General features: G+C 40.5%; 1 protein-coding gene across 2 annotated transcripts in view; it reads left to right on the forward strand.

Annotated features, from left to right (window-relative positions):
- Positions 1-20,858, forward strand: part of Msantd2 (Myb/SANT DNA binding domain containing 2) — a 34,698-nt gene that overhangs the window by 5,936 nt on the left and 7,904 nt on the right. The gene's annotated exons all lie outside the window — the stretch shown is intronic.

Genomic DNA, 20,858 nt, shown 5'->3' on the forward strand with positions numbered 1-20,858 from the left:
GCTCTTCCAAAGGTCCTGAGTTCAAATCCCAGCAACCACATGGTGGCTCACAACCATCCATAACAAGATCTGACGCCCTCTTCTGGAATGTCTGAAGACAGCTACAGTGTACTTTCATAATAAACAAACAAATCTTTAAAAAAAATATATTAATAATGCTTGGCTTTTGTTACTGAAGTTCAACTTTTTAATATTGTTCGTAATTATATTTCTGAGCTACAGTACTTTAATTGAAAATCAGATACATTGTTTAGAGTTTCATTTGATGTCTGCCATGATGTTGGCATTTGTTCTGGCTTTTGGATAAATAGATGTGTTTAAAACTGCTTTACTACACAGATTGTTTATTCTGAAATTTTCTTATGTTTTTGTTTGCCAGAAGAAAATGTGTTTGGTGACAAATCCAGCCCAGTTTTGGAGTCAGATAAACAAAGATAGAGGGTTTTTTTTTTTCTTTTTTTTTTTTTTTGTTTCCTTTCTTTTTTGTGTGTCATTTTGTGTACATTGTATGATTTTTTTTCTTATAAAACTTTCCTTTATATGTTCACTCACCAAATGAACCTTGAGTGCTTGTTATTTGTGGGGCTGTCTACTAGACAGATGATGATAGAATACAAAACCCCCTGTTAAATACAGATGGCTCCTGTAATCTGAGCACTTTTACTCCAGCTGCAGCTTGTATACACACACTGAAGAGTTGAGAATGTATGAAACAACTCAAGTGATGGTTGATTAAGTGGCACTGGACTGAAGCAGATTGTAAGTGTGATAGCTTCAAAGGGGAGCCATCTTTCCTCAGTAGCTCAGTCATCCTCAGTAGCTGAAAGATCTGTCTTGACTTAGGATCCATGAAAGCCTTTACTTCTGAGCCAGATGCCACATTCACACTTCAGTCAGTTAATCTGATGCATTGCAGACCTCATTCTCAAGGCCTATATTTTTGGGTGTTGGCCAAAAATTTGCCTCTAAAGAGTTGGCTTTATGTCTGTGAACAGATGTATATGTCTAGCTTTGCCTGAAGTTGAAAGGCAAGGCATTGTGTGTGACCTAACAATCTTGCCTTTGCTTGTCTGTTCCATGCTGATTAACCATCAAACTCTTCTGTCTAGCATACAAAACAATTAATTTTTGGGACGTTGCTTGCATTTGTCCATCAATTGTCATTACATTGGAATACAGTTTGTCATTTAGCACCCAAATTACAGTACAGCATATTTGACCTTTTATTTCAGCTATGCTTTGTTTGTGAGAACCAATAGGTCTGAGATAACGTGGAGCCAAAAGATGCTTAGTTCCTTGTAAAAGCCTTTTAGTGGACTGCCCACCCCGAGAACTTTGCTTTGGTGTTTGTAGACAAGACTTTTCTTCTTTGTGTTGAAAGATCTCCAAGAAATGTTGTAAGCCACATAAGTAGATCCAGTGAGACCTTTCTCTTATCATTTGTTACATGTTCTGATTCTGTTGTCTCCATCTTACTATCACTTGAAAGTTTGGGTGTTTGGGACTGGGAGTGTGGCTCAGTGGTGAAGCATTTATTTGCCTAGCATTGTAAGGCCTTGGGTTCTATTCACAGCACTGTTAGAAGCAAAAACAACCAGTAAAATCTGTTCCTTTGTGTAGAGTATGGTGGCAAAAGCTTATAATCCCAACATTAGGGAGATTGAGCAAAAGGTTAAGGCCAGCCTGGCTCTATAGAGAGGCCAAGGTTATCCTCGTTACCATTGCTCTGTCTCACGGATCTTACGCTTGGACTTTCAGCTTTAAAGATACAACAAGCTCCCACTAGAACTGTGAATGAATGGGATTCTCAATTATTTATTGGCCTTTTAAAAATTATTATTTTAATGAAGAAAGTATCTGGGATTGGTGTCTTACATTTGTAATTCCAACACTTAGAAGGCAGAGGCAGAGGCAGAGGCAGAGGCAGGAGGATTGCAAATTCAAGGCTGGCATGTGCTGCATGAAGAGTGCCAAGCAAATCTGGGATACATAGAGAGACTATATTACTGTTTTTCATTGTTGTAACAAAATGTTTTACAAAAGCAACTTGTGGATGGAAGGGTGCACATTGGTCACAGTTTGCAGATGTAGTCTGTTGTGTCAGGGAAGTCATGGCAGCAGGAGTTTCAGGCAGCTGTGAATGTGCTGTCTTCACAGTAAGGAAGCAGATGAGTGCTGCCGGTTAGCTTGTTGTCAGACTTTTTCTCATCCTGAGAACTCATCCCATTGGAGAACGGCATTCATTTGGTTTCCTTCCTCAGACCTTTTTGGAAACACTTTTGCAGATACATCTATAGTTGTGTTTCCATAAGTAAGTCTAAATTTGGTTTTAAACATCACAAAATACAAACAAGAAAAGTAAAAGAAAAACATTTATTATTGTAAAGATATAGCTGGTCATATAGCTGTGGTAGAAATATTTACTTGCCCATCACAGATAAGCATTGGGTTCCTTCCCCAGGACAGTGAAAGGGCATGGTAGAACAGTAGAATCTTAACAATTGGGAGTTGGGGGCAGGAAGATCAGGAGCTCAAGGTCATTCATTCTTGGCCATATAGAGAAGTTGGTTTGGGTTACATCAGTGCCTGTCTGAAAACCCAAAAAAGGAAAAATACGAAACAAGCTATGTAGTATAAACATTTCCATCCAATAAAATTTTCTGTGATGATAGGAATGTTTGTAACTGTTAGTTCAGTGTGATTGATATCAGGTACATGTGACCACTGGCCCCTCAGAATGTGACTAGTGTGCCCAAGTAACTGGGTTTTAAATTATGTTTAGTTTCAATTAAGTTACTTCAAACTTTTAAATAGCCACTTTAAACTAATGGCTACTGTGTTGAATGTTGTTGGGAGTATTAAAGCACTCTAAAAGGATTCTTTTGGACCCATACTCAAGACCTCTAAGGGGAGGTCAGAATTCTTTTCATTTGTCATATCATTCTATTTCTCTACAGGGACAACTTTGAAGTGGTTCCCTGTTCGAAGTGGTGGGGATTTTAGGCCAAGAACTAAAAGTATTCTAAACTTAAGTTGACTGGGGCAAGTATTAAGTTTTCGGTTTTTTGGCACACAAAGTCCAGGAGGCCTTTCTGTGATATAATAGAAAGGCTTTACATCTATATAACTACAGGTGCTGTGAATAATTAAAACGGTACCAGAGAGACTACAGCAAAAATTTTGTTTAATTTAACTTAAATGTGAATATCTGCATGTTGCAGTGCTGGTATATTGATTGGCCAGGGCAACTCTGGAATTAATGGTATCAAGCTTTTCTGCTACAGAGTCTGCAAAGACTTTGAAATTCATGCACTCTCTAAAACATTTGTAGGTAAATAGTAAACATGTAGATCAGGGGCTGGAGAAATGGCTCAGCAGTTAGGAGCAATTGTTGCGTTTACAAAGGACCTTGGTTTAGTTTCCAGCAACCACATAGTAGTTCACAGCTATTCTGTAGCTCCAGTTCCAGGGGATTTGATATCCTCTCTGACCTCCATGGGCACTGGGTAAGAAAGTGGTGCACATAACACTCATATACGGAAAAAGATAAAATCTAAAAACATTTAAAATTTTATGGGAATTACTAGGATATATAAAATACCCTGGTTTGGGATGCATAAGACAAAAATGGGTGTAAAATTTATGAATAATGCACTCTGAATCTGAGAACTCCTTATAATATCCTTGTTGGTAAGTGTTAGCAAATTTATGGAGTAGGAGATAATTCTCATTATGTTTGAAGGAAGCAAAGTCTCAGACCCATTGTTGCTTTGGTCATACTAAATTCAGAGGTCAGACCTTTATTCCTAAAAAATATGGTGGGATGATCCCAATCTTCAAGGTTTTTAGGTCCTGATCAGTCAGCAGAGGAAATACGTAGCCCCTGGTATCTTTTGAATATCTTTCTTACCTAATACAGTGGAACTCAATCCTTGAGATCCAGGGTTTAAGTAATGAGATCTGAAATAGAGACCTTAAAGTTTCATTACTTACAGTACAGTGGTGAGCCTTTACGTAACCACAGGAGTTAGACCTGAGGAACTAGTTGCTGTGTAGTGAAGTTTGTGTGGTGGTGTTGGTATTGATACTACGCTCACTGGGCATTGTGGTTGAGCTTCAGGAGCATGTTACCCTAGGCTCCAGACTTTACCTGGAGGTAACAAGGTGGTTAGTTAGGCAGAAGGCAGCAGAATAGATGAGTTGTTGGTGTGGAGCTCAGGAGCAATGTAACCTGGATTCTTCTAAATAGTGAAAGTGTTCCAAAGTTTTTAAGTGATTTTAAAAGAGTGCCTTTTAGTTGAGGAACAACTTGCTGTGTAGTGTAGGGTGAAGATGTGGTTTAGAATCAGTGAATGATTGCCTGGTAGTGTTATAAAGAACCATCTGAGAGTAAACTGGTAATTTCAGGATGGCATTTGAATGAATGTGCCAGTTCTAGGTTATATTTTTTATTATTAGCATATTTTTTATTGAACTGTAGTTGTGTAAATGTAATGCATTGCATTCCTTAATTTTGATTTTAAGAAAACCTAAAGTTGTACATCTGTATTTGACTATCACACACAAGGAGAATATATTTTACTTTGGGAACTAGTTTATTACTATAACATGTACATATAATAGAAATAAATTTTACCAAGTAATAATGATAGCTTACACTGTACAATGATACAGTATTGTAGCATTGAGCACATCCCACAGACTGTTCTATGTGCTGACACCCTGCACTTTACTCCACTAGGTGCTGGCCTGTTTGAACATGGGCAGGCCAGCTTTGGAGCCTCTTTAAAGCTATGGATGTGGAAACACCTAACTAGACTGTGCTATATTCTCTTTGTTGCCCATGCATCACACTCATTTTCCTTCTTCCCAGTCTTTGCCAGTGTTGCTCCCCCGTAACTCCACCCGAGGCGCCCGCATGCTTCCTAGCTGAAGCAGAGTCTCAGTGGTCTCTAGACATTTTGCACCTAAAACTGGTATGAGGAAAAATGAGAGGAAGGAGGACACTTGCAGGGTCACATTGTCCCCACATAGGGTATACTTGGGACATGGCAGAATAGAAGAGCTGGAAGAACAGGGGAAGGGAAGACAGCTTACAACTCACCAGAAGAACCCTTCCTCCATGTTCCACTCCCCAGGCTTTACATTTGGAAGAGATGTTGCCCGACTTCCCTGTCTGTGTGAGTACTTCACACCAAGAGTTTTGTGGCTGTGGTTCTTTGTTCTTTTGCACTTTGATAGAGCACAGTAGGTGGTAGTCTTTGCCTTGGAGAGTCTGCAGTAGCAGGGAGCCATTCCCAGGGTCATGAAGTAGCCCAGAGATACTTGAGGCCCCCTTGATAAGGTTTGTTACAGGATAAACTGTACGGGCCAGGAAACCACCTGTTACTCAGTGCCCATAGGCTCAGCCCATCCCTTCTTCTCAGACTTGGTCTTCTTCATATGTCCCTTACTTGGCATCCATCATTCTGACCTACGCTAGCTTCTGTTCAACCATCTTATTAGGCACCCTCTTGCAGCATTAGGATCCTCCCTCCCCCATGTTTCTCTTCTACGCCCTCTCCTTGTTGCTCCTGTCTCTCAGGCAGGGAAGTAAGATTTTGCTTTGTAGCTTAGACTGGCCTAGAACTAACTGTGTGGCTCAGGTTGGTCCTGAACTCATGGTCCTTCTGTCTCAGCTTCCTGTAATGCTGAGACTACGGCCTGGTACCAGTACTATCTTTACTAGAGCAGTTTTTGTTTTCCAGTGTTCATTGTCTCTTAGTTCCTATGTGAGCAGTTTTCATAAGCACTAAAATTAACTTCTGGGGCTGGAGAGATGACTCAGCCGTTAAGAGCACCAACTGCTCTTCCAAAGGTCCTGAGTTCAAATCCCAGCAACCACATGGTGGCTCACAACCATTCATAATGAGATCTGATGCCCTCTTCTGGTGTGTCTGAAGACAGCTATAGTGTACTTACATATAACAATAAATAAATCTTTAAAAAAAAAATTAACTTCTGAACCCATCCTTAGTTAGATACAAGATGACTCATCTGAGCCATAATCCCAGTACTTGGGAATAGAGGCAGGAAGATCACTCTTGGCTACATGACACGAGACCCCCATCTCAACCCCCCTCCCCTTCCCAAAGAAAAAGAAGACTTGGAAGATATAGAGGTGAGATCAGCATTTTTTCATTATACTCTTTGAAAATTTTATTAATTTATTAGAGTGTGTGTGGGGTGTATATGTATGTTTTGTTGGACATTCAAGTGCAAGTCAGCATGACAGCTTTCGGGAGCTGGTTTTTTTTTTTTTTACTTTTACCAATGTGGATCTCAGAGATTGAACTCAGCTCTGTCAGGCTTGGTGGCAAATACCCTTGTACTATGAGCCATTTAGACAGCATTGTGCTCTTGTTTTTTTTTTTGAGGGGGGTTGCCTGAGACAGGGTTTCTCTGTGTAGCCCTGGCTGTCCTGGAGCTCATTTTGTAGACCAGGCTGGTCTCGAACTCAGAAATCTGCCTGCCTCTGCCTCCCGAGCGCTGGGATTAAAGGTGTGCACCACTACACCCGACTCATTGTGCTCTTGTTAAAAGTTTTTTTTTTTTTTTTTTTTTTTGGTAAATCTTTTTTTTATTAATCATGTAGTTGCTGGGAATTGAACTCAGGACCTCTGGAAGAGCAGTCAATGCTCTTAACTGTTGAGCCATCTCTCCAGCCCAGAGTTTTTATTTTATACTTAACATTGTTTATTTTCTATGTATGGACATCTTGCCTGCATCTCTGTTTGTGCATCACATGTGTGCCTGGTGGCTGTAGAGGCCAGAAGATGGTGTGTTTCAGGGATCAGACTTAGGTCAGCTGACCCGTGAAACAAGAGCCATCACCTGCCCACTCTATGCTCTTGTAGAGTTTGGCCTGAAGTCCCAGATTCTCCAGTGGAACACTTGGTTTAGTGAAAGGTCAAGGGAAGTAGATAGTAAGAAGAAAGGAGAGTAGTGACAATCTAGAGGTCACGTGATGTGTCAGGGGAGTGGGGCTTTATCCTTACCTAGCAAAGCATTTTAAGCCACCTAGTGGCATGGTTACTCTTCGTTTTATACCAGTCACTGCAGTAATGTGAATGAATAGAAAGGGTACGAGTGGAGGTACGAAGTCATTTTGAAATCATTCTTGCAGTGAGTTAGGCAGACAGTGAGAGCAGCAGCAATGGAAGCTTGGGAGAGGGGAAGAGTTCCTATATCTCTGGCACAGTTCTTAAGGGATTTACGTGTTGGATCTTAACTTGTTCTGGAACTGCCTATCTACTTTGCCAGTTCTTTGCTGTGGGACAGATGACCTTTCTGGCACTTCATGGCTAAGTGTTAGGCTTCATTATTCACAACCCAGTGAGATAGAAATAAGAGCACCATGTTAGGACAGCCCTGCCCTATGGCCTGGAAGATGCATTCTCTTAGCCTCTAGTCTGTCCAGTTTGGACAGATGTGGACAGAAGTGATTATCCTATCTTCTTTTCTAGCTCTTTTTCTTTGCCAGAAGATAAGAACTAAAATTCAGATCTCTAAGATTTCAGTTTTTAAAAATTTAAAGTATTTTGAGACAAGATAGTCCTAGCAGGCCTAGCCCTCACTAGGAAGATTAGTTTAGCTGTGAAGTTAGAGCAATCCTCCTGTCTCCACCTATGGAATGCTCAGATTATAAGAGTATGCTGCCATGTTGGCTAGATTTCATATATTGTCATACAAATATGCTTTTATCACTAGGCTAAGACACATTAGCACAGTGGTTCTCAACCCACGGAGAAATGACCATTTCTCAGGGATCACATATCAGATATTTATATCACAATTCATAACATTTTCAAAATTAGTTATGAAGTTGCAACAGAATTTCGTTGTCGGGCATCATCCCAACGTGATCTGTATTAAAGGGTCACAGCATTAGGAAGGTTGAGAACCTCTGCATTAGCAGTATTTTCCCTTTGTCGGAAAGAACAATCCCACCTCTACCTCTATGGAAAATGTTTAGAAAATGAAATAAAATCGGAAAGAGGTCAGTGCTTCAAAAACAACTAACAAGTACTATTCCATCAAGTACTATTAATCCATCCATCCATCCATCCATCCATCCATCCATCCATCCATCCATGAATGATTCTGAGGCAGTGGCTCACTGTGTAACCCTGGCTGTCCTGGAGCTCACTGTAGATCAGATTGGCTTCAAACTCACAGAGATCCACCTGGCTCTGCTTCCCAAGTGCTGAGATTAAAGACATGTACCAACAAGCCTGGCAGTGCTTTAGATTTTAAGCAGTTTTCATGGTCATAGGGATAAGAACATACTTAATTTTCTCATTGTAAGGGGCTTTATGTACAATGCTCTTATTCTGCCTACTTTTGGCATTGCAGAAACTTCTGTATGTATTTAAAATGGATGCTTAATGAACCAGCACCTCTTATGTGTGTGCCACAGTTATCTGGAGTTTGTGATCTGTGCTGAGCCTCTCCACTGTTCTGAGTATTAGATGAACAATGTTTGCACTTGGAAAAAGACGTATATTTAAACCGTTGTAATGATCATGTATTTGTAGTTTAGAGTCATTGAGAGCCTGTGGAAATACTTTTTGTTTTCTTGGCACTAATCAAGTGTTACACTTTCACTTAGGATGTGCTGTTAAACCTGAGTGAAATAATAACCCGTGTCTGTTCTCGGGTATTCTAGGAATAACAGTCATCACTTTGGTTTTCTGTGTGTGCTTTCAGCGGTGTTAATGACAATGTATTTTGAGTTAGCAAATATCATTGATTTAGTGTAATTGATAGAGTAAATAGGAAGTTGTTTACTTCTGTGTTTGCTAGTTGCAATTCCTCTGTGAGACTGCTTCATTGTGACAGCTCAAACTCTTGAAACTTACAGTACTTTTTCTCTTTAGATTACTTCATTTATTTGAATAAGCCAAATATATTTGTAAGTGATACTAATTAAAAATAAAAGTTCATATCAAAAACTGCTTTTATTATTTATTTAACTTATAAATATTTTTCTCTACAAGGAAAGATGGGTTGTAATTTATAAAGAAGACTGTGTTAGGAGAGCAAGTCAACCTTCTGTGTGTTATCTGAACTGCCTAGACATAATCTTAAGGGATTTTTATTCACTCACCCATCAAAAATTTGTGGAGCCATTTTCATATGCCAGGTATTGAGGGCACTGGGGGAATATATTGATGAAAAGAAACTTTATAAAGACAGCATCTCTAGCTCAGGCTGACCTCATGGTGTATCTCACTATGTAACTGATGACTATGAGCTTCTAATCTGCCTACCTTTGTTTCTCAAATTCTAGGATTACAGGTCTGCATCACCACACCTGCTTACAAAACAAAACAAAACTGTAGATCCCATATTCTAATAGAAAATGATAATTATGTTCTTACAGTGCTGGGGATTGAGCCTAAAGGCTTGCATATGCTAGGTAGGCACCCACCCTGTCATGTTCCCACATATCCTAGTCCTGAGAAAATAGGTATATTAAATAGCTAATTCAAACCAAGTGTTTTATTCTTGTAATTCCGGCATCTGACAGTAGGAGGCAGAAGAGTTTGAGCCCAGCTTGGCTTTATAGTGGGATCTTGCTTCAAAATAAGTAAGAACACTTAGCTCAAGACAAAAGCACCTCAGATGGAGATCTCTGATAGAGCCTTATTGGCCTCAGTTTGAAAACCATACTCTGCACTTTTGCATAAGGAGTGGGGTGATTGGCTTTTGCTTTTGTTGAGAAGGTTTTTCATGCTTTCTAAAAATTCTTTTGCATCGTGCACATCCAGGTGATGCTGAGATTTCCCTGCCTGAGCAGCAGAGTGCTGTTGTCCTGTCAGTGCTTAGCTCAGAGAACCCCTCCTCTTAATGCAGGGTGTGCAGCGTCCAGTCGTGAGCCAAAACACTTCATTTTCTTCTCTTGCTGAAATTAGGAAACAGCACTTGGGCTCACTGAGGTCAGTAGTGTTGTGCCCATCTCATTTTCCCTTCATTTAAGTAATGTATCCGTACTACTACACTCAGAATATGGAGAACGTTTCACGTTCTTTACTGTAGCATGACCACACATCCCCAAAACGTTTATACTTCAACAAGACAAGTAAACCTGCTGGTAATTTCGGTATGTTTCCATGTGGCAAAACCAGGAAAGAGATGATTTTATTTTATCAAACTCCAAGAAAATATACGGGTCATTCATGCACCTTATTTCACTATTCGTGTTGAGTTCCCTTGCACTTGCTTCTTGGGAATATGTTGCCAGTGAGCCAGGCTTAATTCTCTGGGTAGGGAGTGAGATTGCTTTTCCTTCTTTGTTTATATGTCAGTATGTTAATTACATGTTAAAGTCATGCTAAGCCTACAAACAGTTGGAACGGATTGGTTGGCAGAGCTGGATGTTTCTGAAATTTGATTCTGGGTAAAAGATAATAACAACATCACATGCCTTCATCTAGGTATGAAGTCCTATTGTATGTTGAGCTTATGTTACCAAACAAAATTATGTTAAAATCTTAAATACTGAAATGGGAGAAAGTCAAGGTAGCATTTCTGTAACATGTTGATTGGTGTGGATTAGTTGAAACTCTTGATTGCTTTTTCCCTATATAACTCCTTTGGTTTTTGTTTTTGTGTTTTGAAGGGGGGAGATTGTTTTGTTTGTTGTTGTTAGGGTTTTGTTGTTGTTTCTTGAGGCGGGATTTCTCTATGTAGTCCTGGATGTCCTGGAATCCATTCTGTAGACCAGACTAGTCTCAAACTCAGAGATATGCCTGCCTCTGGCTCCCTGCCTCCTAGTGCTAGAGTTAAAGGCATGCACTACCAGTGCCCAGTGACTCTTAATGTTGATTGCTGCAGTAAGGTTCTTTTTATAGAGATGAAGGTGTGTTGAAATTGAGTCTTTTTATGTAGTCCTGACAGAGAGGTTCATTTGAAGGTGTCATTCTCACTTTATGCTTACTGTGTGCTTTTGATATAACACTTTAATTTCCTGCTTTGCTCTACTTGAATTTACCTTTATTCATAAGCCTTTCTGTATACACACACTGTGGTTGCATCATTTTGTAATAATTGTAATAGCTAACATTTACTGAATGAAAGCAATTAGTTATATCACTTTAAATGTTCTACTTCTCATTCAATGCTCACAACAAATCTGGGATGGGAGCACGGTCCTTAACTCTGTGTACAGATGGAAAAATTAAGGCACAGAGATTAATTTGGATAATGTCACAGAGCTAGCAGGTGGTGACAATAGAAAAGCATTCTAGTTCCAGATCCTGTGTTTATAACAACTTGGTTTATTTCCTCCTACAGATCACCAGCCCACTTTCTTTAAATTTTGACAACTGCAATAATGTTTTTGGATCATAAAGCATAAATGTAATACCAAAACCATATAGTAGGATCCAGATGGACCCACCACTATATTTACATATTTTATTCTTCTCTCTTCTCATTTCTGTCTGTCCCCTCACCCCCCTACATAGGGTCTCCTATAGCCCAGGCTGGCTTCACACTCTCTATGTGGCTGAGGAGGGTGACTTCAACTTCTGTCTCTTTAGTGTTGGGATTATAGGCATTTGCTACCACACCTCACTTAAGTCGTGCTGGGAAGCAAACCCAGGACAACATGCATGCTAGGCAAGCATTCTACCAACTGAGCTATATGCTCAGCCCTCGGTATTCCTGTTGATTCTCTCTCTCTCTCTCTCTCTCTCTCTCTCTCTCTCTCTCTCTCTCTCTGTGTTTATTTGGGATTAAGCTCCGATCCTTATAAATACTGGACAAATGTATATTTTTCTCAGAGCTAATTTTCATCATTCAGATTTATGGGAATAAATTTAACAGATTTAATTGATTTAACAGCCTGCTGTATTCTTACTGCTCTAGACTCATTTGGTTTTGAGCCCTTAAAAAACTCTTGTAAAATGAAAACTGGCACCACATCACTAGAGATTGTTTGAATCTAAGACTGCTTTTTGGAAAGCTGTCATAGTTGGACATTAAAGTCACAAAACTTTTATAATGAAACTATAAATATGGGGGCTGGAGAGATGGCTCAGCAGTTAAGAGCACCCACTGCTCTTCCAGAGGTCCTGAGTTCAAATCCCAGCAACCACATGGTGGCTCACAACCATCTATGAGATCTGGTGCCCTCTTCTGGTGTGTCTGAAGACAGCTACAGTGCACTCATATACATAAGATAAATAAGTAAATCTTAACCAAAAAAGAAAAACAAAACAACTAAAGATTTAATTTGACAATACACTGCCTCCTGTATTGAGCATCCATCCATAGAGAGACATATCAACTGCAGATGTGTTAAGACAGATGTGTCTGAGCTTAACAAAAGGGCACATTTCATCTAACACATGAAAAGTGGAATGCCGAACCATTACATCTGAGTTCCTCACTACCCTTGCTTTAAAATCATCAACTTAAAAACATTTTATTTTATGTTGATGTGCCTCATATGTATGCAGTGCTAGAGGAGACCAGAAGGTGGCATCAGGTCTCCTGGAAACTAAAGACTGTTGTGAGTTGCCATGTGGCTGCTGGGAATTGAACCTGGATCCTGTGGAAGAGGAGCCAGTGCTCTTAACTGCTAAGCCATCTTCCCAGGCCTCCATAAACTTTTTATTTTTAGATCCAGCCTTATTATCAGCATCATATTTCTTTTCTTTTCTTTTTTTTTTTGGTTTTTCGAGACAGGGTTTCTCTGTGTAGCCCTGGCTGTCCTGGAACTCACTTTGTAGATCAGGCTGGCCTCGAACTCAGAAATCCGCCTGCCTCTGCCTCCCGAGTGCTGGGATTAAAGGCGTGCGCCACCACGCCCGGCTCATATTTCTTTTCTTATATGTATCAAAAACTTATGGTGAACATTGAGTTTTGGGTTATAAAAGAGGACTTAACAAAAAACACCAGTTCTGGTTTGGAAAGTTTTAAGGAAGCATTTAAAACACGTGTGAAAATAAGATCAAAGTCTTTATAGTAGAAGATTCATTGTCATGTGTTCACATCTTCAGTGGATGATGGTGGTTCTTAGGCTGTCAGCCCCTCTTAAAGAGGGTGAGCTTGAATTAAAGCAGAAGAAACATCTGCAAGGTACAATTACTTTTTGACAGTAAAACCAGGTAAGTATGGGGCTTCCTTGCCAAAAGGTGCTATAGATGATGGCCATTGCCTCATGCTTTCTATTATTTACTGCATGAGTACATGGTTGGGGACTTGCCCCCTTAGAGATAATAACAGAGATGAGCTGAGCTGTAATGAATACAAGCTGTGTTACACACGACGGAGTTTTTGTGAATGATAGACGTGTACAAAGGCAGTCCTATAATCCCCATTATAATAGAGCCAAAAGTTTCTTGTCATCTAATCAAGTTACTGTAGCTATTCTTATGTCCTATGACAATGCATTATGCAACATGTTGTGATGCTGGTAGACAAACCATTCAGTTGCCAATCAGTAAAAGTATAGTGAAGCCAAGCGTGAAGGCTTCTTGTGTAATCTGAGCATTTGGGAGGCTGTCCTAGTTTGCTTGCTCCCAAAAGCAGTGAGGAGGAAAGGGTTTACTTCATTTTTACATCGTACAGTCCACCATGAAGAGAAGTCTTAGGAACCTGAAGGCGGGCAAGGCCTGGACAAGAGACCATGGAGGAGGAACACTGCTTATTGGCTTGCTCCCCCTGGCTTGTTCAACTTGCTTTATTATACCACCCAGGACCACCTGTCCAGTTGTGCTAACCAGAGTCATCAGTCATCAATCAAGAAAATGCCCCATAGACATGCCCACAGACCATTTGATACGGACACCCCACCCCACCCCACCCCCCAGTTTAGGTTCCCTCTTGTCAAATGACTCTAGCTTGTAGCAAGCTGACAAAAAGTAACAAATAGGGGAAGGCTGATACAGGAGGTTTTCCAGGAGTTCCAGGTAGCCTGAGTTACAGAGTGTCTTACAAAACATAAAGCAACAATAAAAAAAAAGTCGCACAGTGGCACATGTAAGTGTGGACAGTGCATACATAACCCTTGCTGGGGACAGTGAGCTGCTGGTGGTGGTGTGGGTGCTTACCTGACTGCCATTGGTGCATAGTGTATTAAAAGTCATCCCTGTGAGCGGAATGCCTTGCTACACTGCCTGCCCCTCCCTCGTACACTGGTTAAGAGCAATTTACTCATGCCAATTAGGTTTGAGTATAAGTTCTGCTAATGGCAAAGCTCTTAGTAACACCTTTATTTTTCCTAAGATGGGATCTCATGTACCTCGGGCTGCCTTGAAACTGACTGTGTGACTGCGGGTGACGGTGAATGGATGATGCTCCTGCCTCTGCCTTCCAGTGCTAGGATTATAGGGCTGTACGCACTATATCCTGTCCTGATCTACAGTTTCTTCCAGCGTCCTAAACAAGTCTAGGTTTCTTTAAGGCAGAAACTTAGAGTAAACTTAAACTTGCTTATTGCTTAATTTTTCATAAAAATGGTAAGAGATCTAATGCAGTTGTGGCTTATACTTTATATATAGCTTTACATTTTTAGAAGTGGCTGCATCTTGATTTAATGTTTGGACCTAGAAATCTTTTTTTTTTTTCCTTTAAATTGTGTGTGAATGTTTTGCCGGCATGCCATGTCTGCACTGTGTATGCGCTGGTTGCCTTCAGAGGCAGAAGAAGGCATCAGACATGGGACTAGAATTATAGACAGTGGTAAACTGCCACGTGGGTGCTGGGAATTGAACTAGGGTCCTCTACAAGATCATCCAGTGCCCTTTGCTGCTGAGTCATCTCTCCAGCCATAGGCCAGATGTCTTGATGGAGGATTTCTAATAGCTTTAGTTTTTTAGATGAGCTATTGTGGATGTCAGGATTGATTTCATAAATGCATAAACTTACTAATGGAAACACTAAGCGTGCTAGATGGCAGTTTACAGTAAGAGAGCTAGCACAAACTAAGACAGCCACATGAAAGCCAGCACATGAAAGGGTAAAGTGCTCTGCTACTTAGGTTCATTTTAAAGATTATTCTTGGAGCTGTGCCCCACAGTGTGCATGTGGATGCCAGAGGACAGCTTTGTATAGTTGGTTCTCTCTTTCTACCTTTGTAAAAGTACTGGGATTGAACTCAGGAAGTCAGGCCAATTCAGCAAGCCTCTTTACATGCTGAACCTTCTCTTTGACCCACTTGTTTCACTTTTAAACTTTGAATGAGTGGAAGCCTGTATTTCAGCAACAGGGTAATGTTATTACTATAAAAGCCTGTCAGGATTTTTGTTGTTACTTGGGTTTTGTTGTTAGGGGAGTGGTCTTAATTTGGGGGCATGATTGTTTGTGGAATAATTAGTTCATAGTTTGTTTTTACTCTTCTCTAAAAGACTTTTTAAAAGGGGAGGAATGGCTCCCTCTGCCATGCCAGAAGTATATTTGTGACTGTGCTTCTCCCCTCATTATCACCTATTAATAAATTAATGACGATGCTAATGTTATTCGAATAGCACTTGGAGTCAGAGTCTGGAAGAGTGAAATACCGAGAAAACAAAAACAAATAACCCTGTAAAAAGATGCCGACATAGCAACTTTAAAGGAGTGCTTTTCTGCAGGACTATCCTGTTTGTGCAGCATACCCTGTTTAACATTCCCATCCGTTAGGCTTGCCTAGGGTCTATTCAAAATTTAGCATATGCGTCACTTGCCAAAGATTTCCATGGTACCTGCCACTTTCGTTGGAGTTTTTCTGTTTTGTTTTGAGATGGGGGTCTCAGGTCGCCCAGAATGAATTTTTCAACATTGCTATTGTCACTTCAGAAAAAACAATTGTTGTTTATCACATAGAAAAAAGTGCTTTAAGTGTGGTCATGCACACCTTTAAGCCCAGCACTGAGGAGACAGAGGCAGGCAGACCTCTTGAGTTTGAGGCCAGCCTGGTCTACAAGATGAGTTCTGGGACAGCCAGGGCTATACAGAGAAACCCTGTCCATAAAATAAATATATAAATAAAAAAATAGATTATTTGTTTGTTTATTGTGAGCTTTACTAAGATTTTGTTGGGAGGAGGAACGAAAAAAACCCCGTGCTTTGTATCATGCCTGTGATTCCATCTTATGGGAGGCTGAGGTGGAGGAAGTTTTGGGTTTAGCCTGGGCAACCCAGGGAGACTTTGTGAGAGGATTATGCTCAGGCCATCGGTATGGCCATGGTGCCTTTACCTGCAATCATCTTGCTGGCCCTCACTGTGCCAGACTTTAGAACCTCGTCTGAAGTCTGTCATATAAATTAAATGTACTTATCTTATACTTCCTAGTACATCTTTGATTCCTGCATGGCCCTCTCTGTGCCGTAGAGCAGGCTGTTAAGCAGCTGGGCTCATCAGGGAGACCGAGGAGTTTGTGATGTGTGCATTTTTCCCAGGAGGGAATCCTAGGTCATTGCAGGCTTAGAATCTCTCCTCATAAGAAAAAGAAAAGCAAAATGTTTAGAATTAGGAGGTTTTTACTCTTCTCTAACATGCAGAACCAGGGGAGCAAGAAATAAGTTCCTGTATTTTTCTCTTTCCTTTCTTTTTTTCCTGGTTTTAAAGGATTTAGTCCATTTGCAAGAAAATCCAGTATAATATTGAGAGTTTTGCTTTGTTTTAGGTACTTTCTACCCCAAAGTTGAAGTTAGATGTCAAAAGATGTGAGTGTAAATTTATGCTGTTTTGTGTGTTTTTCTTTTTTGAGTTAGACTTTTATTTAGCTGTAGCTCTCTTGGAACTCTAGTAGATGAGGCTGGTTTGGAGCTAACAGAGATCCTCCTACCTCTGCCTCCCAGTGTTGGGATTACAGGCATGCACCATCTACTCTGTGTGTGTGTGTGTGTGTGTGTGTGTGTGTGTGTGTTGCTTAAGATCAAACCCAGAGCCTAATAATATACTAGGCAAGCATTCCACTGAGCTGTGTCCTCAGACCTTTTCAGTTTTTATTTAAGCTTGTTTTGTTGCCTTAGTTAAGAGCCACTAGTAATAACTGTAATAGGAGTTTAAAGGAAAAGGATCTATTATTTTACAGAGACTGCTCATTTGTCTTAGTCGAGGTATTTGTTTGGTGGGGTTTTTTGTTTTCTAGAGACAAGGTCTCACTGTACACCAGGCTGGTCTTAAACTTGCAGCAGTCTTTCTGCGCTGTGTGCTGGTATTATAGAAGTGAACTGCCATGTCCAGCTTGAAATGTTATTTTCACACTTCTATAAGAAAAATAGTTACTGGAGATTTACATCCTGCCTAATTTCTCCACTTTTTGGTGGCGTATATGAATTTATTTATTTATTTATTTTTGTTTTTTAAGACAGGGTTTCTCTATGTAGCCTTGGCTGTCCTGGAACTCACTCTGTAGACCAGGCTGGCCTCGAACTCAGAAATCCGCCTGCCTCTGCCTACCCAGTGCTGGGATTAAAGACGTACGGCACCACGCCCGGCTGGAGTATATGATTTTTGAAGACTTGTCTTACTTAATCATTTGAGTGAGAGGAGTTTTGGATTTGTCCCATTCAGTTGGCTGTTGGGTAAACATGCAGGGCATGTTTAGTGTGGCCAGTTTGACAACTCCATTTGAAAAGCTGTGTGATTTTTTTTTTTTTTTTTTTTATTTCTTATAACCTTGTTTCCTACTATTATAACTAAGCTGTCCTCCTCTTAGGATCACTTTACTTCTCGTGTGACATCTTAGACCAGTGAAGCCAGTGTTTGCAAGCAGCACATTTATATAGCTGTTAAGACTTACTTCTGCTCCTCCTCATTGTATGCTCTGTTCCACTTGCTGCCAATTCTGGTAAAGCAGTGGTTTTGTTATGGTGACTGTTGTATTATATGACGTGGGTAAGTTGCCAGTAGCAGTTTTCTTGGCCTATGCCTATATGAGCTATTAAGTTTGCCTTCTCTATTCCCAAACCAGGGAAGAACTAACTAGCTCTTTCCACTTTTTAAATGTAAGAGCAGGGATTAGAGGACACTGAAGTGAAAAGCCTAAATTTCACCCTTAGAGTAACTTAATAATGTCAGGAAGGGCTTTGAGACCACTGGCCCTGCTTATAGATCTTATTTTCCAAACCTTTCATTATTTTATTTGCCCTTTTCTGAACTCTACAATTTCCCTCTCTTGTAGCTGGTTCGATGCCCAGACCTGAATGCTGTGCTCCAGCTGTGGCCTCACCGGTGCTGAATAGAGAGGAAGAGCCACCTTCATAGCTTACATGTGATTCCTCTGCTTATACAACCCAATACTGGATTTACTTACTTTGGCAAGATAGCTGCATTGTGCACTGTATTTAATGTTCCGTGTACTGTAACCCCGGGTCTTCCTCTGCATTGCTGCCGTCACACCCTCAATCCTACCAATCTAAGCCTCCTGCCTTTGTTTACCTGCCCTCCTCCCTTAGACTCCTCATGCATTCATGCACAATGAATGTCATCTTTTTATTCTCTGATTCCCTTTTACTTTAATCTCAAACTCTGACAAGACTTTTACTCTGTCCTATAAATTTTCAGCGGTCAGCCAACCTCCCTCCCCCTGCTTTGGTAATGGAACGTTCTTTTCCGTTTGTAGCCCTGAAACCTAAGCATTTGATATGGTGGATTGAGTAAGCATTCTGGCATTTCTGAATCGCCACGACTGGTTTGGCCCCTTGAAGTTGTTACCTTGCTTAGTTCTGTCTAGATTTCCTTGACTCTTTATTAACTCTGTCTTGGTGGATAGTATAGTCTTACAGCCCCTCCTCCAGGGAGATGAAAACGTACCATCAACATCAATGTACCAGGGAGATTTCTCACAGTAAGGAAGTTAACTATTATCTTTAACCAGAGTAGCCTTTAGTAGTCTTAGAGTTCTCCAGTTGAAGGTGAACTTGCTGTACATTTCTGAGATGAGTGAGGTGAATGAAGCAGTGAAGCAAGGTCCCTCAGTGTCAATGGACTGTGCTTCACCAAGCAAGCCAGCCGGTGGATCTTGGTGGATTTGGTAGCTGACTCAAGTGGGAGCTGCAGCCTCATCTTTCCTGCACTCTGGAGCATCATGATCTCTGATTTAGAGAAGTTTTTTAGTTGGTTTGTTTAGGATTGTTGATACAGCCGCCCAGTCTTTTAATGATATGCTTTGATTAAGCACTTAGAGGCTAGTGTATTGTATAATCTTTTCTGTGGGTGGTAAGAATTGGAAGGTCTCCAAATGTCCTTTTTATCTATGTGTAAGCTCTCAAGTGAATCCTAGTGCATCTAAGGGTAGCAGTTAAGCCGATATTTGAGTCCTCTCTCTCCCCACCTCCCATCTTAGTGGATATGCCCTGTTTAAACAGACTGCCCTTAAATTTGTGGTATTTATTAGCCCTACAAAGTACTGATTACATGTATTTATATCTGGAAGGAGAGAAAGTTGGTTTGGAAATCTTTTTAATGCAATTTCAGCATATCAAGTTAGACATTACCAAACACCTGGTAGATGTCAACACATTGTACTAATTTTGAACATGTGTTACAGGTGTATACTACAAGTAAAAGGTGCTTATAGCTGTCAGAGATTGCTGGTTTCAGTATTCACAGTTACATAACCAAAGACAATTGTAAGCTCAATTTGGTGGCTTGGAAAAAAATGACTTTTCTCTGGTTTCTCCCCATGTATATTTTAAAAACTTGCTGAATCTATTTTTGATGAGAATACATGTTTGCAATATAGGAAGAAAATGGTAGAGTTGCTGTGCCTTTCCTAAAAGTATAGCACCCTTCTTGGAAGGGAATGTCAGTTTGGTTCCTTGGCTTCTGGGGTAACTCTCAGTGACCATCCTGAGTGGACTTTGCTGTTGTAGGGAGCCAATAAGTGGTGAGAAGGGTAACGGTTTCCATCTCCATTTATGGTCTTAGGAGGGGAAATGGACAGGGTTGGGTCTCTATTTACAGTCTTTGGAGGAGTCAAGAGTGGTTGGGGTGTTCTTGGAGGCAGAAACTAGACATTGTAAGATAAAAATAAATTGTCAGAGGCTGTTTGCAATTCAAATTCCGATCTCTGCGAGGGTGAAGGGTGCTGGGAAAGGGGCGTGTATGTGAAGTCAGATGATCCTTAAAGTGCTTGTCTCTTTCCATCAGGAGAGTTGACCATGACACATATTTTCCAAGTTTTTGTTTCTGGATTGTTTAAGAAAGTTTTGTCCTATGGGGTCAGAATTTTCTGTTACAAAAAGAAAGCCAAGATGATTTTTAAAGAGTTTATGCAAAGCCTCAGTTTTCTGTAAGGATCGTTTGAGGTGGTGGGAGAGATTTTTTGAAAGGGAGAGTGGGTAGATGCTCATTTGGGGTCCAAGTTGCAGGTGACTGTGTCTGAGGTAGATCTCATGGCTCATGCGTTTATTATTATTTTTGCCTATTTGGATTTCTGGCCTCAGAGAGCAGACTTTAAAGTCTTTGAGGAAGTGTGTTTGTAGATTGTTAGCTTTGATTTAAAGATCCTGCGCATGGAGATCCATAAAGTTCCAGACTTGTTTCAGTTTAGTGAGAATAGGTCATATATTGGTGAATGGAAGGTAATCTCTCCTATAGGAGGAGAGTCTTATAGTCTTGGTAATGCTTATACGTTAGGTTAGAGATAAACTAGTTTTAGCAGCTAAGTTAGAAAATGTTTAGGAGCCGCTAGGGAAAGGGGGTTTTGTCTCAAGAAAATTCTGAGTGAAACCCTGTTACAGAGAAGAAGGAGACAGGAAGGAGAGCAAGGCATTCAGAGACAATGCACAGCCTGGATGTGGCTGGATGTTTCAGTTGAGAGTAAGTCCTTGGTGTACTTCTGATGTATCTGGGAAGATAGCATGAGTGTACTATT

Source organism: Mus caroli, unplaced genomic scaffold, assembly GCF_978045245.1.
Source record: "Mus caroli unplaced genomic scaffold, Mus_caroli_1 scaffold_11, whole genome shotgun sequence".
Classification (NCBI taxonomy): Eukaryota; Metazoa; Chordata; class Mammalia; order Rodentia; family Muridae; genus Mus; species Mus caroli.